This window comes from Prenolepis imparis, unplaced genomic scaffold (genome assembly GCF_030444845.1).
Source record: "Prenolepis imparis isolate NDT839.2.m4 unplaced genomic scaffold, iyPreImpa1.0 SCAF_9, whole genome shotgun sequence".
Classification (NCBI taxonomy): Eukaryota; Metazoa; Arthropoda; class Insecta; order Hymenoptera; family Formicidae; genus Prenolepis; species Prenolepis imparis.
The window spans coordinates 15,555,844-15,579,664 of record NW_028141167.1 but is presented as its reverse complement, the minus strand read 5'-3'; the positions used below and the strand labels follow the sequence as shown (position 1 = coordinate 15,579,664).

Genomic DNA, 23,821 nt, shown 5'->3' with positions numbered 1-23,821 from the left:
CTTGTTGTTCGAACTTGTAGGCTATGCTCCTTCTCGTAAGCTGCTTCTTTAGTAACTCTGCTTTTTTGTGAACTTCTATTGGTAGCAGTTGAATGTGGTTGGTTTCTATATCTTCTACTGCTTCATCCTTGGGTTAATTTGTAAATGATTCTCCAAACAGGCACTCAAACTTCTCCAATGTGAGAGCATCTGATATTTGATGTTAGATAATTGGCGAAATCTGTCTCGTTTCTTTTTCTAGCAAACAAACATGAATTTGAATTTATATATTTTGGCACTAAAAAGTATTCGAAAGTATTTGATTGACTGAAGGTACCATTTCATGCGCAGCGTATTGCCGCAGCAGTTCGTTGCTATTGGTTGAAGAATTGTTACTAGATGCTGCAAAATAAATTTCATCACATTTTGCTTCAGCACTGTGAAGTTCAATCGAACGAACAGCAAAGCAGCAAAAACACGCAACAGCAACAGTTTTCATCTCCTCGTCATCATAACAAAAAATGGCATTGAGTCAGGTATATGTATATTTATTATATTATACTTATTTGTTTATTATATTATATATTATATATATATTATGCATTTTTATTATCTTGAAATGAGAACAAAAATACAAAGGTTGTTAATTTGTGCTTTCACATATACATTTCAAATTGCTCGATGGAAAATTAAACATTCTTTTATTTTTTATTTTTTTTTATTTATTTATTATTATTTATTTTTTTTATTTATTTTTTTTTATTTAACTGCACTAGCTGCTGCTGCAATTACAATTTTTTGTCTTCGCAAAGTTTCAATATTATGTTTTTGAATGGTTTTCTCACATTCTTTATGCCACTGATACAATTTCTGATTGTATGACATTATTAAACTCAAAATTAAAAATAAACTGTTAAAATTAAGCTCAATTCTGCAATATTATTTCTAAGTTATAATTTGTTTTTGTGCTGCTGCTGCAGCTATTCCTTTTCATGAGCAGCAAATATGCTTTAGTAAATTTTTATCACGTGACTGATTTGCTGCTGCAGCATGCTGCATATGAAAAGGCACCTTAATCAGGATAAAGGAATCTTTGTCCTTATTCCAAAATACATGTATTTTGACATCCGCAATAATACGCAACACGATAGCGACATTTTCATTAAAAATATAGGCCTTATAGAATAGTCCTACAGTGGCATTGAAAAGTGCCGATTTAATGTGAATTCCATCTGGCACTGAAAAGTGCCGATTTAATGCGAATCAAGATTAATTCCACTGTTATGAGTAATTAAAAATGTGACACTTTTCAATACTCTTTAGTCAATGAAAAGTGCCAGTTGGCGCTAAAAAGTGCCTATTGGTTTCCTCTTTGTTCCCTTTGTCCTCGTTTTCGGGATCACTCCATCTTCTCCCGCTTCCATTTTCTTCTGGGTCCAAATTCTTGAGCATATACACAATTTTCGTATACGAAAACAATATTCATTCAAATACGAATCATTGTTCGTATGAAAGTTGTTCGTACATGCTCAAGAATTGGGATTTTGATCTTCTTTCTTCATCATGCATCATCTTTCCTGTAAATCTACAATAGTCGACCAGCTTTTAATATTGAGCAATGAAAAAGATTAATTATAAAGAATTAACAATGTTATAACATACATGGTCAGAACTTAGTGAGTAACTCTGTTTCTAAATTTTTAACTATTTTTAATGATGCTCAGCCTTAATTTCACCACTCTTTTCTTTTTTTAATCTACTATTTTATCACTCACTCACTCTCTCTCTCTCTTTCTCTCTCTCTCATACGCAACTATTTATGTAAAATAAATAGGAGAGAGAGGGAGAGAGAGAAGAGAGAGAGAGAGAGAGAGAGAGAGAGAGAGAGAGAGAGAGAGAGAGAGAGAGAGTGAGTGATAAAATAGTAGATTAAAAAAAGAAAAGAGTGGTGAAATTATAAGGCTGAGCATCATTTAAAAAAGTTATAAATTTAGAAACGGGTGGAGAGTTACTCACTAAGTTCTGACACTAACAATAAAAGTTATGTATGTTATAACATTGTTAATTAGATTAGGAATATAAAAAAGTAATGGAATTAAAGAGGAACAGCACATCATTAAGAAAAGAGAATTAGCATTTAGAAAGAGATAATGAGATGAGTTGCTTATAGAGCTAAATTTTGGTCATGTACAAAATGTATATTTAGTTTCATAGAACTGACCTACTTTTCTTCTGGTTGCATCTCGTCGTGTTCGTCGTTCCATAGTGCTCGTTCATTTCTATTTCTTCCTTCCGGACGACGCAAGTTGTTGCGGGCCTTATTCCTGTGTCGTTGCTTGGCTGTTCGCACAGCATCCCGCATATGTGTTTGAAATGCAGCCCGCATTGGTCTTTCAAAATTTTTATTTTCGCAGATGGCATCTGCAAAAGGAAACAAATATAAAATAGTATTATTGATAACGCAACTTTAGCATTATGTGTAACAGTATATCATACCGTAAATAGCTTTCACCAAACGGGTATTGTATAGTGGTCGTTGATTTTCTTCACGCCCGAACCAAGTATATAAGTTCATCAAAGAATCTTGAAATATCTCTTTGACGCACAAATTAATACTCTCTTTGGCATTAAGACCACCAATAAAAATCAAATAATTCACCTATAAAGAATATTTTGCATTAATATTTTTATTTACATGTAGTCTAAGGATTCCCACATCGACTTTAAAAATTCCCATTTTAAATACATTGAGTTTTTTCATTCAATTTTCTGTTGTATGTAAATGAGGTCAATATTTTTTATTCTTGTAATTATATAAAACCTAACTACATAAAACCTATTGAGAATTTTAAATAAATAAAATATTTAAAAACTGAAAACTTTTACATTTTATCTAAATTAAAAGACTATAACAAATTAGAATTGCTCATAATATCTTATACAGTAAGGTTTTATACAATTTTATAGTTAGGTTTTAATTACAAGAATACAAAATATTGATCTCGTTTACATACAACAGAAAACTCAATCAAAAAACTCAATGTATTTTAAATGGAAATTTTTAAAGTCGATGTGGGAACCCTTAGACTCGTATTATGTTTTACTTAGGATTAAAATTTTTCTTTTTTTACAGACTAAAAAGTTAGAGGGGGTCCCAGAAGAATTTTAAAAATTGCCAAAACGGATACCCTAATATATATAAATGATAAAACTTTATTTTACATACCAATTTCATATATTCTTCATCATTAGCAGTTTCAAATATTTCAACATCTTCAACTGATGATATTGGCAAAAATGCTGGTTTCTCCGGCACATGCCTTCGGTTATTGCTCATCTGCGTTAAAAATCTGTCCAATTTTTGCTGTATTTTTCTGTAAAAAGCACATCATAAATAATATAATAATATTATAAATAATATAATAATATTATAATATTATAATATTGTTACGTCCTGTGGACTGCACGATTCTTTTCTCCCCGATTTACGCAGATTCGCGTTCCGCGAACATATTAATTATAAGACCGAAATTAGTTATAAGAATTAAACGGAGAAAGACAGTGATTGTGAAACAACTCGACCGGTGAGATTACGAAACCTACTTTGATCAATAAGTCATAGGTAATGTTGAAATATCACGATCGACACACGCTATCAGCGGACCAAAGATCAGAATTAGGAAAAAACACTTCATACAAGAGAGCAATACGTTGCGCAAAAGGGATTAAAACACCGAACGTATGACTATGAGTCACAAGAAAAGAAGACGCCCTTTGCCTTATAAGAAAGGCAGACGAATAGTATAAAAGCAGCGAATCTTCCAAGAACGCTCTCATTAATTCCGGCTGCATCTTGACACTGGCGCACCGTGTAATACACACTCACTGTGACCATCAAACTCAACCAGTTAGCAACCAGCCAGCATCCTACTCATTCGGCAATTCGAGAGAACCCAGCCATTCAGAGAGTCGACTGAACTGTCATCGCAGACCAGCCACTTGTACAGATCAAGTAGTGAGTACACATCGCGTAAAAAATAATTAAATCCGCCAACGCGACTTAAATAACCACTATTCTCAGTGGAAATCGCTGCCCGCCAAGCGGTCAAACGCGCCCTCCGGTGGAAACAATACACACATAAAATTATACAACTATCTATACGTTTCAGAGTCAAATGTCTAACTCTTTCATCTCTTGTTTATTTCTGTTTAATATCGAATAAATGCTAAATTGTTACTTTATGCAAATTTAGCCTCTTGTTTAAACCCCTGCGTTCATGCCTATATCCCCCGAGATCGCACAAGGTCCTATCCCGCGTAAAAGGGATTTAATTCCCTTACCGAAAAGGACCGACGAACGGACCCCTGAGGTAAAAGCGACTATCCAGTCGTTGACCTGCAAAAGGGCCAGACAGTCCGTTCGACCCGAAATCACACAGACTTCGGGAAAAACATTGTTACGACCTCCTTGCGGCCTATCCTTCCCACAGGTCAGGACGTAACAATATGTAAAGATATAAAATGACTGACATTGTTTATGTACGTAATGCGTTTAAAACTTACTGAACTTCCAAAGCTAACTGATCCATTCTTCCATGTATGGCTCTGTAAATATTTATATTATTATATTTCAGTACATGATATTATAGCGTACAATATTTCAATTATAAACATTTCTGTTCAATGTATACACTCATTGAATTTCCGGTCTCACATAAAAATTGTAAAATTCTCCTGGAGCTTGTATTGATGACGAAGAGCTTGGCAGATGACTTGACGATGAAGTTGGCCGGATGTTTGAGGCCTGTAACTGAGTGTCATGTGGTGCATTTAATCGGCTACCAATGTGTTGTGTATGAGTAGCGACAGCATGTGGTTCGTGTGTGAATGGTTGCGTTGTATCATGAAAATTTTGTCATGCGTAGGATGATGACTGTGTGTTTTCATGCATAAAAGATGCTTGTGTTGTGTGACTGACTGTTGATGGTTGTGCGTAGGATGATGACTGTGTTTTCATGCATAAAAGATGCTTGTGTTGTGTGACTGACTGTTGATGGTTGTGCGTAGGATGATGACTGTGTGTTTTCATGCATAAAAGATGCTTGTGTTGTGTGACTGACTGTTGATGGTTGTGCGTAGGATGATAACTGTATGTTTTCATGCATAAAAGATGCTTGTGTTGTGTGAGTGACTGTTAATGGTTGTGCGTTAGTGAGTGAATGATTAGCATGCATATTAGTATCGGGCAAATGATTCTCTAATACTCCCCGTAACTCAGCGACATCCTTTTCTAATTGAGTGCCCTGTAGCTCCGTCATCTTTCTTCCTGAATCTTCCGCCTCGTCCGAAGATGTCGTTTGAAATCGTCGCGGTTTGGTGATATTCCGTTTGGGACGATTCTCCATATCCTTTCTGTAAATATATATATACAGGGTGACCCATTTTAACTTAGGCAGCCAAATAACTCGAAAAATAAGCACACTACGAAAAAATGTTTAGAATCAAAATTTTGTCATTTCGAGGGGGACGTACAATGACGTTAAAATGAGCCCTCCCACCCCTCCCCCTGGGCGGTGAGGGGGGGCAAGTTTGAAATCTTAAATGGGAACCCCTATTTTTTATTGCATATTCGGAATCTTTGGCTAAAAACACATACAATTTGTCTGAAACATTTTTCTCGATTCATGATAGATGGCGCTGTAATCGACGAAATTCAATTTCTTCGATTTCTCTTACTGAGAACCCATGCTTACGATTCTGCAATAAATTAACAATAAAAATACCACGTTTTCATTGTTAATACTCGAAATTAGTCTTAAAACAAACTTCTCATTATTTTTTATTACTCATTAATTACTTCTCAAGAAACTGCTTTTAGCGTAACCTGCCCTTTAGGCAACTTGAATGGTCCAAAGTACCGAGACATTTTGGACTTTCCATCTGATGGAGTTCCTCTAAGTATCCCTCCAAAATTTTGTCCATTTAGTGCCAAAGTCACAAGTGTTTATGTATTTTTTTAACATTTGTACTCTGATAAAATTCTGGTAAAATGGCAAATTATACGCCTACAGAAGTAGTCGATATTCTTATAACCTTTGGCGAATGTGGTAGAAATTACAGACTTACTGCCCGTACTTATGCGGAGCGATTCCCAAATCGCCGCCATCCTACTGATCAACAAATTATAAACATTGAAAGGAGATCTCGTAATAATCCACTTCATCGCGAAAGGCGAAGGAATAGACTTCATAATAATAATGACCCTAGATTGCTCGCAGTTTTGGCTATGGTTCATCAAAATCCCCATATTAGTACCCGTCAAATAGAACGAGAACTGGGAATCCCTCAAACTACGGCACATAGATTGTTACGATCAGTCAATTACCATCCGTATCATATTACTCTGGTACAGGAATTAAGTGAGGCCGACTACGTACTCAGAGTACAATTTTGTAGATGGGCTCTTGAGATGTTAGATCAGAATCCAGATTTTTTTTAGTAATGTTTGTTTCAGTGATGAAGCAACATTCATCAGCAATGGTAGTCTCAATAGGCATAATTGCCACTATTGGTCACCAGAAAATCCACATTGGTATCGTGAGGTGCTTAATCAACATCGTTGGAGTTTATATGTATGGGTAGGCATTTGCAATGGCCAAGTCATTGGACCTCATTTTTTTGAACGTCCAATTAATAGTCCAATGTATTTAGAATTCCTCGAAAATGATTTGCCAGCATACCTAGAGAATGTTCCCCTTGCAGTTAGACTAAATTTATGGTATCAACAAGATGGTGCTCCTGCTCATTATGCTCGTATTGTACGGATGTTTTTGAATCAAAGGTTCCCAAATCGGTGGATAGGGCGGGGTGGACCAGTTCTGTGGCCTCCGAGATCACCGGATTTGAACCCCCTTGATTTCTTTTTATGGGGATACGTTAAAGATGCAGTGTATAGTAAAGCTCCAACGACAAGATTGAATATGATGGAAAGAATAAGAAGAGCTTGTGAAGCTATAACTCCTTTAATGCTAGAAAATGTACAACGTAACTTTCGCTGTCGATTACTGTTATCCTTAGAAAATAATGGTGCACACTTTGAGCATCTCCTCCATGCGGAGAGAGCTGATAACAATGCAATCTTGCCTTAACTGGTTGGGTCACCACACGACCTTGCCTTCACTGGCTGGGTCACTACTTGACCTTGCCTTAACTGGTTGGGTCACCACACGACCTTGCCTTCACTGGCTGGGTCACTACTTGACCTTGCCATAACTGGTTGGGTCACCACACGACCTTGCCTTCACTGGCTGGGTCACTACTTGACCTTGCCTTAACTGGTTGGGTCACCACACGACCTTGCCTTCACTGGCTGGATCACCACACGACCTTGCCTTCACTGGCTGGGTTACCACACGTTCAAGCACCCCGAATTGTGAGAGGCGAGGGGACTCACGTTAATCAAGCACCCCGAAGGGAACAGAAAACTGCTACGTCCACGACGTTGTTCCTGGGTTACGCTAAAAGCAGTTTCTTGAGAAGTAATTAATGAGTAATAAAAAATAATGAGAAATTTGTTTTAAGACTAATTTCGAGTATTAACAATGAAAACGTGGTATTTTTATTGTTAATTTATTGCAGAATCGTAAGCATGGGTTCTCAGTAAGAGAAATCGAAGAAATTGAATTTCGTCGATTACAGCGCCATCTATCATGAATCGAGAAAAATGTTTCAGACAAATTGTATGTGTTTTTAGCCAAAGATTCCGAATATGCAATAAAAAATAGGGGTTCCCATTTAAGATTTCAAACTTGCCCCCCCTCACCGCCCAGGGGGAGGGGTGGGGGGCTCATTTTAACGTCATTGTACGTCCCCCTCGAAATGACAAAATTTTGATTCTAAACATTTTTTCGTAGTGTGCTTATTTTTCGAGTTATTTGGCTGCCTAAGTTAAAATGGGTCACCCTGTATATATATATATATATATATATATATATATATATATGGGATTAATAATAGGTACTTTCTATTTAGTGACACAAGTCGACACAAATGTAAGGTCTGTTCTTTTTAGCTGCACTAGTTCAGAGTTTATATTTTCCTTTCCAATGTGGAATAAAAAAATAAACTTTGAACTGGTGCAGCTAAAAAGAACAGACCTTAGATTTGTGTCAACTTGTGTCATTGAATGGAAAGCACCCTATAAAGTGAAATAAAAAAGTATATCGGGTGTTAAAAAAGTGGCGGATACGCTGTATAGGGGTGAATTCCTGAGGTTATTTGGAGACGATTTTTCCTCAACGAAAATGTCGAGAGAAGTCATCATTTTTTGCAAGCTCCCAATTTTTGCCATCATATATCTTGGTAACTAAGCCTTAAATTAAAATTCTATTAAATTAAAGTCGACTTGAAATTAATTAAAGAATGTAGTTTTGTTAATATTTTAATTCCACAATACTTAGTTTACGAAAAGCCCTTTATTTTCAATTACTTATAACTCGAAAATTATTGGTGCCTCGACATTTTCACTGAGAAAAAATCGTCTCCAAATAACCTCAGGAATTCATCCCTATACAGCGTATCCGCCACTTTTTTAACATCCTGTATATATATTCAAATATTATTGTCAAAGAGGGATAGCAGAAGTCACCAGTATAGTTGGAGCATATATAGAGCATTCAAAAAAATCAATACATGCGAAACAATTCCTAAAAAAATTAAAAAATTAGATATTATTTTATGTAAGAAAATCAGAAAATAGCAAATATATATATACAGGGTGTCTCAGACCACCCGTATCACCCTATTATATCGAAAACTGAGCGCGGCAGACAAAAATGTTTCAGACAAAAGTTGTAGGGCTTCAAATAATGCATTACATAGTAATATTAGTATGACCTTGAAGAGTGTTGTCAAGGTCATATAAAAATGACCTTGAAATTTTTAAATGGAAGTACCTATATTTCATTCCATATTCTTGTAGCTTATCTCGAGAGCTTTTCAAAACACTATATGTAAGTCTCTTTTTATTAAGTAGTTTTCGAGTTATGGAGCTTAAAAGTTACAGTACCGCCGGCGTTAGCATTACTCAAAGTATACCGCGCGGAGGTTGCCCGGTCGGATTTACATTTCTTTTGTATGTGCGCGCGCGTATGTCTGTGTGTCTGTGTGTGTGTGTGTGTGTGTGTGTGTAAATGTATGGCTAGATGCTACATGTGATTAAGCCTGATGTTCGAAATGTTTACCGTTTACTTCAATACAAGCACGTATTCTTTTCTTGAAATTATTTGTTGCATAAAGAATTTCATCGGCAAAAAGCACCGCTAGGCGGCGCATGGCGTAACAATTAATCCGTACATAAAATTCACTTAAGCGGAATTATTAACAGGCTCTCCAGCGAAGAAAAATGATCTTCTCTTGCAGAAAAGCACGTAACGAAATTCTCATTAATCAGCTATGTCGTATTCAAACGCAGAAGCTTCGGATATGATGCTTATTTTAGGTGAATGTGGTGGTCAATTTAGAGCAGCTGCAAGATTGTGGCGAGAACGATACCCAGATCGCGTTCCTCACTCATACAATGTTTTTTCTCGCTTAAGTAAACGAATTATTAATAAAGGCATTATTCAACCTGATCACAATAAAGGTAGACAAATTCGACGCCCAGTTATAGAGGAAAGGACGCCAGAAATTCTTGCATCTGCTCAATTGTATCCCCACGATTCATTAAGGCGTAGAGAAAGAGATTCTGGTATTAGTCGTGCCACGATCCACCAGATTTTTCATGAAAACAAGCTGCATCCGTACAGGATGAGTCTTCACCAAGCATTGACGATTGTCGATTTTAGAAACAGACTTGAATTTTGCAATTGGATACGTCAACAACCACAAAACTTTCATCAGAAAATTTTATTTTCTGATGAAAGCACATTTAAAAGTGACGGGTCTGTAAATACTTGGAACTGTCGTTATTGGGCACAAGAAAATCCTCATTGGTTCCGAGAAATTGACCATCAACATGTTTGGAAAGTCAATGTTTGGTGCGGAATTATTGAAAAACATGTCGTTGGGCCGTTTTTCTTTGAAGAGGACTTAAACGGTGCTCGATATGCCAATTTCATTGAAAATAATCTTCCGCTTTTGCTTGAAAATATTCCTCTACAATTACGCCTAAACATGTTTTTTCAGCAAGATGGATGCCCAGCGCATACATCTATAGTTGCTCGTCAACGATTGAACAATATGTTTCCAAACAAATGGATAGGCAAATATGGCCCACATCATTGGCCAGCACGATCACCGGACCTCAGTGTTCTCGATTACTATTTGTGGGGAAGAGTAAAAGATCTGGTATACTGCGAACCCCCAACGACAAGAGATAATATGATTCATAGAATACGCGACGCTATTCGTTCTTTAGATGCCGATGAAATTCTTTATGCAACAAATAATTTCAAGAAAAGAATACGTGCTTGTATTGAAGTAAACGGTAAACATTTCGAACATCAGGCTTAATCATGTAGCATCTAGCCATACATTTACACAGACACACACACACACAGACATACGCGCGCGCACATACAAAAGAAATGTAAATCCGACCGGGCAACCTCCGCGCGGTATACTTTGAGTAATGCTAACGCCGGCGGTACTGTAACTTTCAAGCTCCATAACTCGAAAACTACTTAATAAAAAGAGACTTACATATAGTGTTTTGAAAAGTTCTCGAGATAAGCTACAAGAATATGGAATGAAATATAGGTACTTCCATTTAAAAATTTCAAGGTCATTTTTATATGACCTTGACAACACTCTTCAAGGTCATACTAATATTACTATGTAATGCATTACTTGAAGCCCTACAACTTTTGTCTGAAACATTTTTGTCTGCCGCGCTCAGTTTTCGATATAATAGGGTGATACGGGTGGTCTGAGACACCCTGTATATTCAAATATTATTCTCAAAGAGAGAAACCAGAAGTGACCAGTAGTTGGAGCATATATAGAGCATTCAAAAAAATTAATACATGCAAAACAATTCCTAAAAAAATTAAAAAATTAGATATTATTTTATGCATGAAAATCAGAAAATAGCAAATTAAACGACAGAAAAAGCAAATAAATAATCATATAACTTACATAATTACATTTGTATATGTTTTAAGTATAATATGATTCCTGTTTTGATTCTCCTCAAGCGCAGAAATGTAGAGAGCATCTAAAATGTTTGAAGAATTCAGTTATTATTGCCATTATAATTAAACTGAGTGAAAAAGATATAACACAATTATACTAACCTGTATTCTATTAGTCATCCTGCAGATTCTGTTTTTCTTCCTGTAAATTATATCTAAGGAAACAGCTGTAAATGTGTTTTTATTTTTTTACAGATCATCTGTATGTATAATTGCACTAACTACATACTCATTGCTAACTTCTGACTCATCTTCGTCACTACTACTATTAACCATTGATGAACCACTCCAATAAGGCATTTTATAACATTTGAAGCGTACCTCATTTACTTGGATACAAAAAATCTCACTACTTATTGCGGAACATTTAAATATTTGAATTGCTGAAGACAAAATGCCAATATCATAGAATGCATCTACCTTTTGAAATTTTTTTACAACCAGATAATATGTGGTTTTGTCCATGAAGATATTAACAATGAGGCAAATCGATCCGTCATGTAAAATACAGCAATTATCTCGTGTATCCAAACTCAGTAAAATTCTGTTGAATATCAATTTTCGATACTGACAGTTGTTTGGATTAATATTAGGCGGAAGAGGACCTTTATTATGCGCTGAAAATACTTGCGTAGAAGAATCAGTGAGTTTGGAAAAATAAGTTCGACTACGATGCAAATTTGTTCCACAAGCTTCCATCTCTGACATTCTATTGGAAAACTGTTGAAGAGGAAAATTAGGTTTTCTACAGTATTTTCTGAAAAGTGGCATATTATTTTCATAAGGAAAAGCAGAAAATGAATCAAGGGGACCTAATTGCCTCACGTCATTTGTGAGATGAAGAAGACCGTGCACATTATATGAAATGAATGCTGAACCATACAGATTCTCACATCGAGCAACAAATTTTTGTAGAGCAAGTTCAGCAAAGTTTAAATATGCCTCTGATAGTGAAGTAGAAATCAATATTCTTATAGCAGTATGCAAAAACAAAATGAGTATATATTTCTTGATTCAGAAGACCGTATGTTACTACTGGACCTGTATACAATAAAAATTGACGAAACTCTGTTGCCTTGTATTTAGAAAATGCATTAATTACTCTAGGACGTCTTGCAAAATCTGATGGACAATATATTTTAAGATTATCTAATCTTTGAGATATTATAGCGATGGATCTTGCTGGTAATTTTGACGAACGTGTATTTACCACATATCCATGCGGATAAAAGTTTCTTCATAACTCCCAGGCATACCAGATGTATGTATTAAAAGGGAACTTGTGAAACCATACCTATGGGTAACATTGACAATGGACTTTTGCCATCTTTATGATGATCCTCATCTAGACATTTGATATAATCTTCATTTGTTCGAAGAGGACGATTACCAGCAAATGTATATCTGCGTTCACATCGTAAACCAGAAATTTTGCATTTCGAACATGGGTTTCCAGATGTATGGCCTCTATGATTAAGAATAAAAGCTCGAGCTGGTGCATCGGCTATAAAACATCTTAAACATATGGGTATCTTATTGCCACCAAAATCTATACCACCATTGTTTGTTATACTGTTAACATCGGTAACAAATTTTTCAAAAAATAAATTAGGATCATGTGGTTTCTCAGCACCACTATATATTCCAGTTACTATTGGCCTTGTATATTTAACATTTGCAAGTCTACATTGGATTGGCCAGATGTGAATACTTCCTACTCTATCTAAACTACATCCATCTGTATTAAAATCGATTTCTAATTCATATGGTACAGATACCGAAGGAAGACGTGATAATGTTTTAACAATTTCTGTCTCAAGAGAGAAATTAATATATTTTCCTGGATTTACTTCGGATACGACAACAGGTGTTCGTGGAGTTTTTAAAAGAGTTCTAACATCTTTTGGTAACGAAGAGAAGCACGTGTGTGTTCGAAGAACAGATAAAATATTATTACTTTGAACATGTGTAAAATTATTATTGACAAAACACGCGGCTAAATGATCTTGAAATGTTTCTTCAATGGAAGAAATACTGAGAGATGAGGAAGTGGAATCTTCACTGTCATTACCATTACTATTAGACAATATATCATTATCGATATTATCGGTATCTGTTATATTATAGATATTATTAGCAATATCGTCCGTAAAAGAAACTTTATCGTCTGTCCGAAAGGAATCAGCAACGTGAAAAGAAGCAGCATTATCTGGCTGTGCGGGCGTAACAGGATTTTGTGAAGGAATTAAATGCAAAGTATTTCTAATTTCTAAAGTAATTCGCCTTTGTTGTCTCGCAGACAACCGGTGAAAAGATTTACGCGAAACAGAATATTTAACTGGTTTCATACTCGCCTGAAAAATCTTCTCGTATTCTCTGCGATACCTTGCGGCACTCAGAACTCGGAAGCTCGTCTCGAAAGTCTCAGAATCTTCTAGAATTATATCCTCTGCGATAACCTTGTGGCACTCACGGTGGTTGAATTCAGAAGAACGCGAGAAAGTGTTGGAGGTTATAGGACAAAAATTCGCGCATGCGTAGTAGCGCGCATTAAACGCGCGCAAACGCACGTGGCACGTGGCTACGCCATGCACGGCAAGGTTTGCTCTGTTATTTGCGTAAATTTTGCGTCTCATCGTGCCAGAGTAAACTTTGCTCTATTTTTTCGTAAATTGTCTGTTATACCGTGCATGGCAAGATTTGCTCTGTTTTTGTCGCAAAATTGTTTTATATAATGTATAACAAGATTTTTGTTATTATTGACGTAAAGTTTGTATTTCACCATGATAACATCATTTGCTCTCTTCTATGAGTAAAATTTACGAACAAGCTTTCTCTGTTATTTGCAGCATCATGTAACGAAAAGTTTTGCCGTAAATTTGCTCGAAATATTTAGACAAGACGAAGCAAGGCAAATGTTTGCCAAAAAATTGTTGTTAAAATTAAAGCAAACTTTGCCGCAAAGCTTTAGCGAAACGTGATACTAGCACTCTTGGCTAGCTGGGTATATTACTTGTCGGATATAAATCACCACTGATTTCTTTAGTTACTAATTCAATTGGTTGTAAGATTTTGATAACATCAATCAATACATCAAATTCGTCATGCGTAATCATTTCTAGAGCTGTTGGACATTTTAATATAACAGGATAAATATATTCTCTTAATTTTAGAAATCGCTCAATCATATATAATGTTGAGTTCCAACGAGTTGGAACATCTTGTTTAAATTTTAAAATAGTACCATCTGTTCTTCCATCGCGCTTTTGTAAACGTACTAATTCGTCAGTAACTACCACACTTCTTTTTACTAAGGTAACAATACTTTTCACTTTAGTTATAATTTCTGTTATAGGATGTACCATCTTTAGACTATCAGGAACTAAATGTGCTAAAATATGTGCCGTACATGGAATATGTTTTTTATTGCCAAATGCACTATTTATCGCATTGATCATATTGGCAGCACTATCCGTAACAACAGCCATTATTTTAGATGAGTCAATTTTGAAATCTTGAAGCACCGAAATTAATTCATCTTTAATATATTCTGACGTATGATTTTTTTTCTAATGGAATCACACCTATAGTAGTTTTTGTTAGTAATGTCTCAGTTTTTAAGTAATGTACAGTTATACCCAAATAACTTTTGTTAGATATATCTGTCCAAATGTCACATGCAATTGTGAATGACGAAATATGCTGTATATCATCAATAAACTTATTCTTTAAAATCTCATACTTAGAGTCTAATAATCTCGTTATTGTTTTCCTGCTTGGTAACTTATATAAAGGCGCAATAGTCTTCATCAACTGTATAAAGCCTTCATTTTCTACAGTTGATAGAGGAAGATTATCTTTCGCGATCATGAATGCGATCGAATTTGTTATATTGCACGATTGCGTACCTCCTTCTACAAAAATAAAAAATAAAATAGTTATAGTTGAAAATTATTTTCAGTTATTGATATAAATTATAGATAAAATTAAAACTTTTCTTAACGAATTTTAAAATATACAAAAGTACAAATAATAATTTGTTACTAAATAAATCTATAAACAATAATTTACAAGAATACATTTTGCGCAAAATATAGAAAGAAAATAATATCTAACCATTCTATTCCCGATTATATGCAATTGTATATATATATATTTACCTTTAAAAGAATTAATTCGTTGAGCATCATCAATTGTTTCATTGACTTGCTGTTTTGTCTGCAAGAAATATATTTCAAAATAAAACAAATATTTATATACATATTTATTTATTTTATAATTTACCTTATGTTTGAGTAGTTTGCAAGAATCGATATAATATGAACAACTGGGAACATCAGGATCGTCTACATCGGTATCATCTTCACTATTTATTATCATAATATTACTGTCACTGGGCTGTTCATCTGTATTTGCATTGTTATCAACATTTTCTTTATCATTATTTTTTTAGGGTTATTAGAATGCAAATCTATTAGCGTATGTTTCCTTTGCAAATGTTGCATCAAATTTGTCGTATTACCACTGTGTTTTAAAACTTTTGTGCATAACTTACAACGAGAAGATATATTATTTTCTTTTATATAATATTTCCAGACAATGCTTTTATTACTTAATTTGTCCTTTTTTGTATTCATATTGTTGCTATAAATAATATATATATAATAATATATTATTCTATAATATAAAAAGTATATATATATATATATATATTATTATATACTAAATCAGAGCTGTCCACGTTTTGCACTTTTCGGCCGATTTCCGAGGCTCACCGCCTAGCGGCCCCCACTTACGCTCGAGACCTTAGCAACGCGTGGCCCGATAACCGTAGTTGCTAAGGTCTCGAGCGTAAGTGGGGGCCGCTAGGCGGTGAGCCTCGGAAATCGGCCGAAAAGTGCAAAACGTGGACAGCTCTGTACTAAATTATATATAATAAATATTTATATATAATATAAACAATGAAATAATATTAAAATAGGTTATGTTTGCTTATATTTTGTTAAAATATGTAGCCATACATAAACTGAATAATGCAATTAAAAATTGCAATGTACATTTGTACGATCTATAATCTATATTATATTTCATAGATATGTCAATTTTACGTTCATTTCGATGGCACAATAAATCACCGGTATTACTGTTTTCATAACAAACTTCTTCTGTTTTGTTTGCAGTGCCTGCGAAAATGTCGCTGCATTTTGTGCGTAACCATCTGGACCAATGAGCATCGAGTATTAAGTCACCATGCAAATGGAAACTCGGCCTTAAGCCCGTATCAGACTATGGGCTTCTGCACACAGGACGCGGAAACGCTTGCCGCGCGGCGTGCGGCAAGAAGCGACGCGGTAACCAATTAACGCACCGCGAACTGTAAAATTTATTACCATGTCGCTTCTTGCCGCGCGGCAAGCGTTTCCGCATCCTGTATGCAGAAGCCCAAAGTTTAGTACCATCGGATTAAAAAACTATCGTCATAAGATTAAATCGAGTTTGTAAACATCGGAAAGATAATTGATGTTGTAATAAAAAAAGAATCGAACATCGATTAATCGAGTGTAAATTGCCATCCCTACTCTACAGTGTCTAGGTCATGACTGTTCGTATTTACAAAGATGAAATTGTGAGCATTAAAAAATAAAAAACAAACAAATGTGATTATTTGTTGGACAATTTATGTAGAATGTCAAGATAACTATCGTCAAGTAATTCGATGTCTGTGTTCAAATTAATTCCTTGTTTCTGTTCTGTTATATGGATCATTTCGGAGATAATTCTTTTATGATAGTTAGTCTCCGTGTCTAAAATCTTAACATTATCCCAGTCAAATAAATGTTGCATTTCTAAAATATGTTCAGAGACCACCGAATGCTTTGACGAGTCCAATTTAATGTTATTGATGTGTTCTTTGATTCTAGTGCGTAGTTGTCTTTTCGTTTGCCCTACGTATGAGGCCTCGCAATCTTTACAGCTAATTTTGTAAATGACATTAGATTTGGAAGGCTGATTATTTTTATCTTTTTGGACTTTGATGAATTTATCTAGTTTGTCTGGGCAACGGTATCCTACAGGAAGATTCGATTTTCTTAGCTTGGAAGCCACTAATTCTGAGATGTTCTTTATGTAAGGGATGACAAAATATCTTTTGTTCTCTTCTATATCGTTATTTGTTTTATGTGGCTTTTTGTTGGTGAGAGATTTGATCCTGTGATTGATTTCTTAAAAAATGAGATGTAAAGGATATCCGTTACTCAACAAGATCTCAATGCATATATGTATATTTTTTTCGTGGAAACGAGGGTGAGATAATAGTATGGCTCTGTCTATCAGATTGTAAATGGTTCCTATCTTATGGCATATAGGATGATTGGAAAAAAACGATAATAATCTACCCGAAAAAGTTTTTTTATGGAACCAATCGATGTATATTGTATTGTCGGTTATTTGGATAGATAAGTCTAAGAAGCTAATACATCTCTCCTCCTCATATTCCACTGTGAATTGCAGCCTTTCATGGTAACTATTAAATTTATTTAATATATTAGTAATTTCAGTCCCAGGAGCCGGCAATATAATGTCATCTACATAACGATAATAGAACGGTATATTGGTGTAAAGTGTATTGAGTATCGATTCCTCCAATTCTTGCATTACTAGATTTGCAATGATGGGTGATAACGGGGAGCCCATGGGGGTCCCATGAACTTGTTTATAAATCTTGTCATTAAAAGTAAAATATGTAGAAGATAAAATGAAACCAACCATGAGCACGAATTCTTTTTTCGGAATTCTAGTATGAGTTTCTAAGTGATTCCATTGTTGTGCCTCTGGTGGGGAGACACAGGGTAGTTGGGATCGTAGCTGGATTAGAACTGAGGAGTTCGGGACTCGTCCAGTGAAATAATACCTTTTACTTTTCACAACACTTTAATATAAATTCACCAGAGATATATCGTGACGACACGTACAATTTGGATTTCAGACTGGCCCCCGAGTATTATCGATGGGTCTTTTTTATAATTAATTAATGGGGTCGTCACGCGTGGTCAAAGCCCAGATGCAAGCGAAGGAGGTTAATGCAATGCTTAGCTTGCATTTTGGCAATATCGTGTCACAGCGCTTAGTTGCAATAGCCTCGTTTTCGCGGTTCTTTCTGCAACTCCTTATTGCGTGTGACGCTGCGTCGGCGTTTCGCGCGGGCCTATGCCCTACTTATAATTGTGTAATAACCTACTTAAAGTATAATATAATCTGACTGTGTATAGCCTATAATTTGGGGCTATAACATCCCTCCCCCGAAAAAAAAAGAAAACAGAGGTACATAGTTTTCCTTTACCAATTAAATTATACATATCTGCGATATTTTCTATTTATAGTATCTCTTATTTCTAATATCGCGTGCTTAAGCTACGTTTTAATATTGATTTTAGTTTTGGTGGTGTCTCACATCTGTATACGGGTAGTTCTTTTGTCTTTTTGTTCTTATATGTTATATAAATTACGATGGCTATTATTAGCGTTAGGATTATTCCGTTTGTTGCCATCGGATATAAGAATTGTTTTCTTGTAAAAAATTGTCGTTCGCTATCTTCTATATTGCTGTTTATCGTATGTAGTTTAGCTTTTAATTCTGCTAACTCGGTTTCGTGTCCTGTAACATCTATTAGTGTCATGTTACTGTGTGTCAGTGTGTCGAGGTTGTGTAGTAGCATTATATTTATTTCTAGTAGGTAAGTTTCTGTGTCTGTTTCGTAGACTGTGCCTTTTGCTTGTATTGTTATGTCTTCGGTCGTTAATTTACATTTTCGCGCCATTACTTTCAGGGTGGTATGTAGTTGTCTGTATTTTATTTATTCTTAGCAACTTGCATGTATTTTTGAAAATTTCGCTAAGAAAATTTGTACCCTGATCCGTTAGAATTTTTTCTGGAATTCCATGTTTAAGAATGATTCTGGTGACGAATTCCTTGCTGATCGTATTCGCTTCTTGATTTGGGATTGGTATCGCGTCGCTATATTTTGTTAGGCTATCTTGGAATGTCAGCAGATATTTGTTTCCTTCCGTTGTCACGGTCAGTGGTCCGACTATATCTAAAGCACATTTTTCGAATGGCCTAGTGGGCGTATCGGTGATTACTAAAGGCATTTTTATTTTTCTTGATAATTTATTTTTCTGGCACGCTTCACATTTTGCTATATATTTTTCCACGTCTTTAGTTATTCCTGGCCAGTTGTGATTTAGACGAATCCTTTTTATCGTACGCTCGACTCCTTGATGTCCTCCTAGGGGTGCATCATGGTATTCATGCAATATTTGTTTCTTTTCTTCCTCTGTGTAAATTTTCTCATCGTCGGCGCTTGCTTCGTCCTTTTCTATCGCGTGTATTTTTCGTTCTTCCGCTGACTCGGTTAAGTCTCGGAATATATTGCGGCTCAGTGCATCGGCGCTCGCATTCGCTCGTCCGGCCTTGTGAATTATTTCGTAATCGTATTCTTCTAACTTGAGTCTCCACCGGATTAGCCTTGACCCGGGGTCGTTAACATTGAATAGCCATATTAATGGTTTATGGTCGGTCACGATTTTAAATTTCGTGCCGTACACGTTTGGCCTAAAATGTTTTACGGCCGATACTATTGCGAGTAGCTCTTTTTCCGTGGTATTATAATTTTTTTCTGCCCGCGATAGAACTCTGCTGGCGTAAGCAATTGGCCGGTCGTTGCCTACCTTTCCTTGTGATAACACTGCTCCGATTGCATAGTCGGAAGCATCGGTAGTCACTATGAATTCTTGTGTGAAGTCAGGATATTGCAGCACTGGCGCAGTCATCAGTTTTCCTTTTAGCGTGTCGAAAGCGTTTTGCTGTTCCGTGGTCCATTCGAATTTTTCCGCTTTTGTGGTAAGCTTGGTTAGCGGCTTGGCAATCTTTGAAAAATCTCCTATGAATTTTCTGTAGTATCCGGCGAGACCTATAAATGACTGTATGTCTTTTATCTTTTTTGGCGTTGGAAATTCTTTAATTGCCGTTAACTTCGATGGATCCGGAGATATTCCGTTTTCCGAAATTATGTGACCCAGATAAATCACTTCTTTGCGTAGGAATTCGCATTTGTCCGGCTGCAGTTTTAAATTATTTTCTCGAAGTCTCTGTAATACTTCTTTAAGTCGCTTATTGTGGTCCTCTAGGCTTGCTCCGTATATGACGATGTCGTCTAAGTAGACTAGGCATTTGAGTCCTTGCATTCCGGTGAGTACGGAGTTCATCAATCGCTGGAAGGTTACTGGCGCATTCTTCAACCCGAACGGCATTCGATTGAATTCGTAATGTCCGTAGGGCGTTGAAAATGCTGTTTTGTTTTTATCTCGCTTGGACATCGGGATTTGATGATATCCCGACGCCAAATCCAGCGTTGTGAAATATTTGGCGTTTCCTAACTGGTCCAGTATGTCAGTGATATTGGGCAGTGGAAATGAGTCGCCTATGGTTGTCATTTAATCTTCGGAAGTCTATCACTACTCGAAGCTTAGGTTTTCCGGATGCATCGGCCTTCTTGGGTACCACTAATAAGGGTGCGTTCCATTGGCTCGCACTTGTTCTTATTATCTCGGTTTTTATCATTTCATTTATTTGCCGATTTACTTCAATTTTATGTTTTTCGGGCAAGCCATATGGCCTTACATTTACCGGTGAGGTGTCAGCGCGCGTATTTATTTCATGTTCTACAGTGGCGGTGCACGTCAGCGGTTCTCCTTCTAAGTGAACCGTGTCGTAATATCCTCGCAGATCCTTAGGAGTGCCTGTCGTTCTTCCGTATTTAAATGATCGGTTCGTAATAATTGTCAAATGCGCTCTTTTCGTGGTGCGAAAAATTTTGTTTGTTATCTTTTATCATGTATCCCGGCTGCGGTGTCTTGTTCTATTTTTTCGATTGAGACCGTCGGCGTTTGTATCTCGACTTCCTTGTCCGTCGTGTTCATTATGCTGATGGGGCACGTGAAGTCCATTGGCTCTACTAGTCCGTTGCCGATATATATGCCAGGTGCGGTTTCTTCCGCTTGAACTATTCTTATGCGATTTGTATGGGTCGCGGCTCTAATAATAGTCTCGCAGTGTGGTTTCAATGTTATCCTGTCGGGGGGTTGCAGAAATTTTAGTGCGACCTTCCCTATTTGGAGCCGTGCCCTCTTGAAATCGCAAATGGCTGAGTGTTTGTGTAGGAAGTCAAATCCTATGATGCCGTCGTTTTCGATAGGCATGTCATCTCTTACTACGTAGAAGGAGTGTTTGATATTGTGACCGTCTATTTTAATTGTGGCGTGCGTCTTTCCTATTGTGTGTATCTTGTGTCCGGTTACTCCGGTGAGTGCGATTTTGTCATCGTAAATTAGTGTGTCATCGTCCAATTCCTTTAATTTTATTAATGAAATAGTCGATCCCGAATCGCACATCATATTTATTTTTCCGCTTTTTGCTTCACGTAAGGGTAGAGTTACTATCGGCAATTTCGGCTTATTTTGTGTGTGTGATGTATTTTTTATGTGTGCGACGCGGTAGTCCAATGCTTTTAACGGCGCTCTCTTTCTATCTTTACTCTCTTCTTCGCCACTACTGTTGGCGGAGTCGGTGCTCCGTTTTCGCTGACGGTGCGAATCGTATCGTTCAGGTGTGTTCTCGGCGCGTGATTTTCGGTCGTCTTCCCGACTTTTGTCCTCGCGGTCTTTCGGTCGTCCGTTCAATTATTTTTGTCTTTTTCGGCCATTGGAATTTGGTGATACCCTGAGGCCAAATCCAGCGTGGTAAAATATTTGGCGTTGCCTAACTGATCTAATATGTCAGTAATATTCGGAAGAGGATATGAATCGCCTATGGTTAGATCGTTCAGTCTTCGGAAGTCTATTACTACTCGAAGTTTAGGTTGTCCGGATGCGTCCATCTTCTTAGGCACAACTAGTAAGGGTGCATTCCACTGACTCATACTCGGCCTTATTATTTTGGCTTTTAGCATCTCGGTTATTTGTTGACTTACTTCGGTTTTATGTTTTTCGGGTAAGCGATATGGTCTTATATTTACGGGTGAAGTATTACAACGCGTATTTATTTCGTGCTCTATTGTGGTGGTGCACGTTAAGGGTTCCCCTTCTACATGAAATATGTCTTGGTATTCTTCACAGATATTTAAAAGTGCCCTGTGTTCTTCATCGTTTAGATGGTCGGTTCGTAATAATTTGCAAACGCGGTTCTTCCGTGGTTCTTCTAGCTTGGTTAATTTGTCGCTAATTATTGCGTTTATCCCGGTTGTAGTGTCTCGTTCAATTTCTTCGATGGTCACTGTTGGTGTTTCTATTTCGACCTCCTCGTCTGTCGTGTTTATCATACTGATCGGACAAGTGAAGTCGATCGGTTCTACTAGCGCATTTCCGATGTATATACCGGGGGTGGTTTCTGCTGCTTGAACTATGCCTATTTTATTTATATTCGTCGCGGCTCTAATTATGGTTTCGCAGCGAGGTTTTAAAGTAAGCTTGCTAGTGGAGTGTAGGTTTAAGATACTTTTCCCTAGCCTTAACTGTGCTTTCTCGAAATCGCAGACGGTGGAATGTTTTTGTAGGAAGTCGAATCCTAAGATTCCGTCGTTTTCGATGGGCATATCGTCTTTTACCACGTAGAACGCGTGTTTTATTTTATGGTCACCTATTTTGATTGTAGCGTTTATCTTTCCTATGGTGTGTACCTTGTGTCCCGTTATTCCGGTGAGTGAAATATCGTCTTCATGGATTAAAGTATCATCTTTTAATTCCTTTAATTTTATTAATGAAGTGGTTGCTCCTGAGTCGCACATCATTTTTACCCTCCCTTGTTTTGCTTCGCGTATGGGTAGTGTTACTGTAGGTAATCCTGGTTCGCCTTTTATGTGTGCGACGCGGTATTCTAGCGCCCTTTTTGGCGGGTTTTTCTTGTCTTTGCTTTCGTCTTCGCTGCCGCTATTAGAGTCGGTGCTCTGTTTTCGTTGACGATGCGATTCGCGCTGCTCGCGTATTTTTGGAGTGTGATTTTAGGTCTTCGTTTTGTTTTTTATATCCGCTATTTTTAGGTCGTTCGTTTAACTTCCAACATTCGTTGCGGTTGTGCCCGGATTTTTTGCAATAATTACAGTACTTAATGATCGCGTTTACTTGCGATCGTTTCTCAGGTTTTGGGAGCGCGAACTTGAAGCTACTGCGGCAGTCGCGTCCGTAGTGTCCGTTTTTTCCGCATTTGTGACATTGAATCCGCGATGCATGCGGGTGCTGCGAATATTTTGATTCGTGTGTTTGCTTATCCGCGGCCCTAGGGGACTCGAGGAGTTTTTCGTCTTCGCCGGCGCCGGTTATTGCCTCTTGTAGAGTTTTAAATCGTTGCGCCCGTGCGAGGATTTTAAGGTCATGGCGTAACCCTATTTGGAAATTTATGAGTGCTTGTTCCTTTATGGTTTGCTGTATTCCACATTTATTTTCCGGGGTGTAGCCCTTTCCCTCAGTTATTGAGTCGTATAGTTTCATTGCTAATAGGTCGACGCGTTGACCGAATTCTTGTGTGCTTTCGTTCGGTTGTTGTTTTAGTGAATTGAACTCTAATTGTAGGCTCGTCGTGCTGCGTTTGGATTTATAGC

At 36.8% G+C, this 23,821-nt stretch overlaps 1 pseudogene; it reads right to left on the bottom strand.

Annotated features, from left to right (window-relative positions):
• Positions 1 to 210: 210 nt before the first annotated feature.
• On the bottom strand, positions 211 to 5,384 carry LOC145941103 (uncharacterized; annotated as a pseudogene).
• Between the last annotated feature and the right edge of the window lie 18,437 nt (positions 5,385 to 23,821).